Raw genomic sequence first — 6,000 nt, 5'->3', positions numbered from 1 at the left:
TGATCATTTAATCTCTGACTATATGACTGCAACTCTAAAATAAATGAAGACATAGCAATATGTTCAATTCCTCAATAGTGAGTGCACATTCCTTTTCATGTATTAAAAACGGACTAATACGTCAAAATGAAAACTAAATTACATGCTGCAGCTGTGACCATTTTCTGCAAGAATTCAGTGATGATCTGACCTTTTCTTCAAAGCAAAATGGTGGGTAATTACTGCGGCTGACTGGGTAAATGGAACTACCCTACATACAATTCGATCATTCTGTTGGTGCAGCTACAAGCCTTTTCCCTGAAGTATACAATCCATCATGCCAATATAATCTGGCATGTGCCTTTTACATGTAGCATATAGCTCAGTAACCATAAATATAAAAGCCTAGGCTTTTTTAACACCCACTGAAGAAGCAAGTTGAAAAATACATTGCAGACTAATTCTGGTTACTTACATTTTTTTAGAATATGTCTACAGTGATATTTTAATATATTTTCACGAAAACTACTCGCATGTTTGCTCTATTCCCTATATGGCTTGTCTCAAACTTTAAAGATTACTTACTTACTTATATTACCAAAATAAATGGAGAGTTCTGGAGTAAACAACAAATGCCTGCTCTGTTGACAAATTCTCCAACATTAAATCTCTGGATATCTTCTAGAGAGTAACCATGGGCACTTGGCTGCTTGTCTCATTAATGTTTTTTCCTCCTAGTATTTCAGTTGAGGTGACCTCATCTTATTAGGTTTGCAGTAGTGCCATGCTCTCCCCATTTACAGATAATGAACTGAACAGTGCATTATGAGGAGCTTCGCAAATAGTTTTGTAAAAATAACTTTCTTTGAACTTCACTCAAACCCAATCCCTGGCCTGTTTAACTTGTCACTTGATGTTCATGATGTTGTTTTCACTAAGGATGTCTAACATTCCTCTTAGGTGATCACAGAGCAGTTTCTTCTTTTGCTTATCATGTGAATTCTTAAGGCAATTGGTAGAACCAATTTTACTAAGGGGCGTTAGAGTCAAGACAGTTGAATACAAACACTTTAGTTATCGAGTTGCCCTGCTGTGTTGCTAGAGTTGACTCCTGAAGACTACTCATTGAGATGGCCAACAACAATCAGCTAGAAAAGCTTTAAAGAAGCCTCCACCACTTTGAAATTCCCAAGCAACATTTCAGGTTCGTGTTAAAAATGTATACATAAAATATATATATAAGAAAGGTAGGTAAAACATTACAATAAGGCATTCATAACTTTACATTGATACCTTTCAAAATTGTTAAACAATTTATAAAAGGGGAAAAGTCCTGTTCTCCATTCAGACTTAGATATTGTGTGGCTTTAAGGGTGTAAATCCAAAAAGATTCTCTCTGGAGAGGTTTGTTCAGTCCATTGCCACCTCTTCCAGACTATTGGATTAGTTCTTATACCCCAGATTTTTAAGTCGTTCCAATTAACATGCTTTGCATGTTTGTAATGCATGGCCATGGGGTATAGGGAATTTTCTGTCCTGATAGTTTGCTTATGTTCTGCTAATCTGGCTTTAAATTTGCGTTTTCTTCTGCCTACGTAAAATCAACCGCATGGACATTCAGGTTTATATACAACATAGGTAGTGTTGCAATTTATAAAAGACTTAAACATTTTTTCAGATGTCATGTCCATAGTATATTTTATGTCTCACAGTGGACACAGTTACCACATTTGTGACAGCCAGGGTTGGTGTAAAGCCAAGTTTATTTTTCTGTTGAAGATGAAGATAGCTGATCACAGGTGAATTGTTGAGAGTGGGGGCTTTTCTAAAGCTAATTGTAGAGGTCTCTGGAAGGGCATCTCTGAGCTGATGGTTACTTCTTAATATGTCCCAATTCCGTTTTATGGCTACAAGATGACTACGTTAGTATAAATGAGTCAATTATTCAAATTTCCACATTCCCAGATCTATGGGAAGAGGAGGAGGAGTAGCAACCATCTTTCAAGTCTGATTTATTAAAGTCCCAGGCCAACTAATAACTACAGTTCTTTTGAATATTTAACCCTCAGTTTCCCTCATCCAAATTGCAAAGCAATAAAACTTCTTCTGTTTGTTGTTTTGTACCGTCCACCAGGCCCTTACACTTTTTGGATCAGTTGTCAGACTTCTTGTCTGATTTGGTGTTAAACACTGACATGGTTATTATAGTGGGGGATTTTAACATTCATGTTGACACAGAATGTGATAACCTTAGTGTAGCCTTTAAAACCACCTTAGACTTAATTGGTTTTGCTCTGAATGTGCATAAACCAACGCACTCTTGGCATCATACTTTAGACCTTGTGCTGACATATGGCGTTGATTGTGAAAAATTAACAGTATTTCCTCACAACCCTGTGCTATGTGATCATTTTTTAATAACATTTGAGTTTAATCTAACTATGTTCTCCACCCACAAAAGAGGGTTCCATTATAGTAGATCTTTATCTGATAATGCTGTATCAAACTTTAAAGTGTCTGTCCCCCTTTTAGTATCATCAGTATTGGAGAAATGGCCTACAGATAGCAGCAATGTTGTTTCTTCCCATTCACAAATAGATGTCTTTGTTAACGGTATGACTTCCTCATTGCGTTCTGCATTAGACAATGTAGCTCCCTTGAAAAATAAGGTGATTATTCACAGGAAGCTGGCTGCCTGGTTTAATTCAGAGCTGCGTTCCTTGAAGCACAATGTTAGGAAATTGGAGAGAAAATGGTGCTCTACACACCAGGAGGAATCCTACCTAATCTATTCTATTGTTGTATAAAAAGACCATTTGCAGAGTTAGAGTTAGCATTTTTTTCATCATTAATTGAGGAAAATAAAAATAATCCTAGATTTCTCTTCAGTACATTTGCCAAACTTACTCAGAGTCACAGCTCCGTTGATCCATCCATTCCCTTAGCTCTTAGCAGTAATGATTTTATGGGATTCTTCATAAATAAAATTGATTCCATTAAAAATAAAATAAATGGCGTCCTCCTAAACATGATTACCTTGTCCTCAGTAAGTGAGGCAGCGTTGGAGGAATCTTTAGAACCTGTGTAGTTTTTGAACTGTTTAGAAGCAGTAGAGATTTCTGAGATATCTACAATTTTAGCTTCATCTAAATCTTCTACCTGTATGTTAGACCCTGTCCCAACCAAGTTTTTTAAGGAGGTATTCCCTTTGATCAGTAGTCCTATTTTAGACATGATTAATCTATCCTTAATAAATGGATATGTACCATAGGCTTTTAAAGTAGCTGTTATCAAACCTTTACTTAAGAAACCATCTCTTGATCAAGATGAGTTAGTAAATTACAGACCTATATCTAATCTTCTTTTCTTATCTAAAATTTTTGAGAAAGTAGTTGCTAATCGACTTTGTGAACATTTACAAAGTAATGACCTACTTGAGGAGTTTCAGTTAGGCTTCAGAGCTCATCATAGCACTGAAACAGCTCTGGTGAAGGTCACTAATGATATTCTCATGGCCTCAGATGATTGACTTGTGTCTATACTTGTCCTGTGAGATCTCAGTGCTGCATTTGATACAGTTGATCACAATATTATCCTACAAAGACTTGAGCATATTATAGGGGTTAAGGGGAAAGTATTAGGTTGGTTGAAATCGTATCTATCAGACAGATTCCAGTTTGTTCATGGTATTAATACATCTTCTTCACACTCTAGGATCACTTGTGGGGTACTACAGGGTTCAGTCCTTGGAACAATTCTCTTTAATATATATATATATATATATATATATGTATATATATATATATATATATATATATATATATATATATATATATATATATATATATATATATATATATATATATATATACATATATATATATATACTTCTGATTGGCAAAATTATCAAACAGCATGGGGTTAATTTCCACTATTATGTTGATGACAGCTAATTTATCCATAAATCCTGATGAACCCAATCAATTCCTTTGACTGCACTCATGTCTTGATGACATCAAAAGCTGGATGACTTTAAATTTCCTGCATTTAAATTCTGACATGACAGAAGTTGTAATCTTTGGACCAGAGTCCTCAAAAAATAAACTTCTTAATCAATCACTTAATCTGGATGGCATTAACTTGGCCTCTGGGAATAAAGTAAAAAAAAAAAATAAAAAAAAAACCTGGATCACTTCTATTGGATGGAAACCTGGATGACTTAAAATATGTGGCCTATTTTTGACCAGGACATGCCTTTTGAATAGATACAAATAATTTCCCCTTTTCACCTCTGGAATATTGCCAGAATTACAAATATCCTATCAAGGAGTGATGTTGAAAAAACAATTCAAGCATTTGTTATTTCAAGGCTGGACTATTGTAATTATTTACTATTAGGAAGTCCAAAAATGCAGTTAAAGGCCTTCAGCTGATGTAAAGTTCTGAAATAAAAAAAAAAAGATCTTATTTCTCCTATTTTAGTTTACCTTCATTGGCACCCTTTTAGTGAACATGAACATAAACATTATCGTAGAAACAAAATATTAATCTGAAATATTGCATGTAGTTACATTCATATCTATGTATATGAAATGAGAGCTGTGTCTTATGGCACATAACACAGTTTCTCTAATTATTTTGGGCTGTTATAAAAAATGTCTTTCTTTAAATAGTATTTGGAACACTTTGTGCCTGGTTTAGAAAGAACAGAAAACAAGTGATCCCACGAGAAAGCAGGAAAGAACACTAGTATGTAATTGTCACAAGGATAACTTGTCAAGAATTCTGCGTTAATTTTGTATGCATTATGTTGTTGAGCAAGTAACTTGTTTTTTTTCTCTATTAAATTAAGTTCTGAACAGTTCCCCAGATCTTGAAGACTGAACTTTATTGAACTGTGGCAATTCTGCAAGAACCTCATTTTAGTCTAAAGACAAACCTGACCATATTGCTCTCTTTTCCTCTTAATATTTTTCTTGGTCGTCCTATTCTAAAACTGATACAACCACGGGGATGAATCAGTTTTAGAGTAGGATGACCAAGTTCACATATGCGTAAGGATATTTTCTGTAAATTACATATTTAGTTTGCGGTGCAAACCCCATGTGCAGCTTCAATATACATATATTTCCCCTCTTCTCCTTTTCCTCTCTCATTGTCACCCTCATCTTTGACAACAACATATGACATTTGTATTGCAGCTTAAAAAAACTGTATTTCTGCACAGAGTTTGCCTGTTGCCTATGCATGTATAGGTTCTCACTGGGCACTTCTTTTTTTCTCCCTCTTACTAAATTATTTCTGGAGATTTGCATTGCTGGAGATTTGCATCAGACCCCCACCCTCTCCACCAGAACAATGCCTAAATATGCAGGTAAAGATTGAGATCATTTTTATAGCAAAGTTGTACAGCAATGGTTCTAAAAATATCAGAAAAATAGGCTAATTGGAACACAGCCAAGGCAATGTGGGCATGATATGTTTGTAGCCTTAAATGTGGCCAGTCCTTCTGTTTTTCTCTTATGATTCTTCACCACTGGTGTACCCAGACGGCATAAATAAGATGCCATTGCTACTACAATGCTTCCCATACACCACTCAGGATCCACATGTCATATCATCATGATAATGACCCATCAAGATCATAATATGCTCAAAACAATTAGGAAACGTGCCAACTTGGTCATGTTTGCTGGGGACCACACTGAATTGTTGATGAATTCTGAATTATCTCTCCAAGCTCATGCAGAGACCCTCCACAAACCTGGTCAAATTCCAATGCCCTGGTGCGACCTTAGAGTGATGTAAAGGAGCCTTATGGAAACTTTTAAATTTGTCATGTCAGTCTGAACTTTCTAGCAGAATAAGCTTTGGCTCGTCGGATTCCATGACTTGAGAAAATTAAATAAAACCCATTTGACTCAGACGCATCTTTAGGTTTTTCCATTGAAGAATATCAAAATGTCTTCCTTTATTTTCTCCAAAATATCTTTAATAGAAACGGTCTGAAAAACAAAACGT

This window comes from Fundulus heteroclitus, chromosome 9 (genome assembly GCF_011125445.2).
Source record: "Fundulus heteroclitus isolate FHET01 chromosome 9, MU-UCD_Fhet_4.1, whole genome shotgun sequence".
Classification (NCBI taxonomy): domain Eukaryota; kingdom Metazoa; phylum Chordata; class Actinopteri; order Cyprinodontiformes; family Fundulidae; genus Fundulus; species Fundulus heteroclitus.
Note: the sequence above shows the minus strand (reverse complement) of the source record.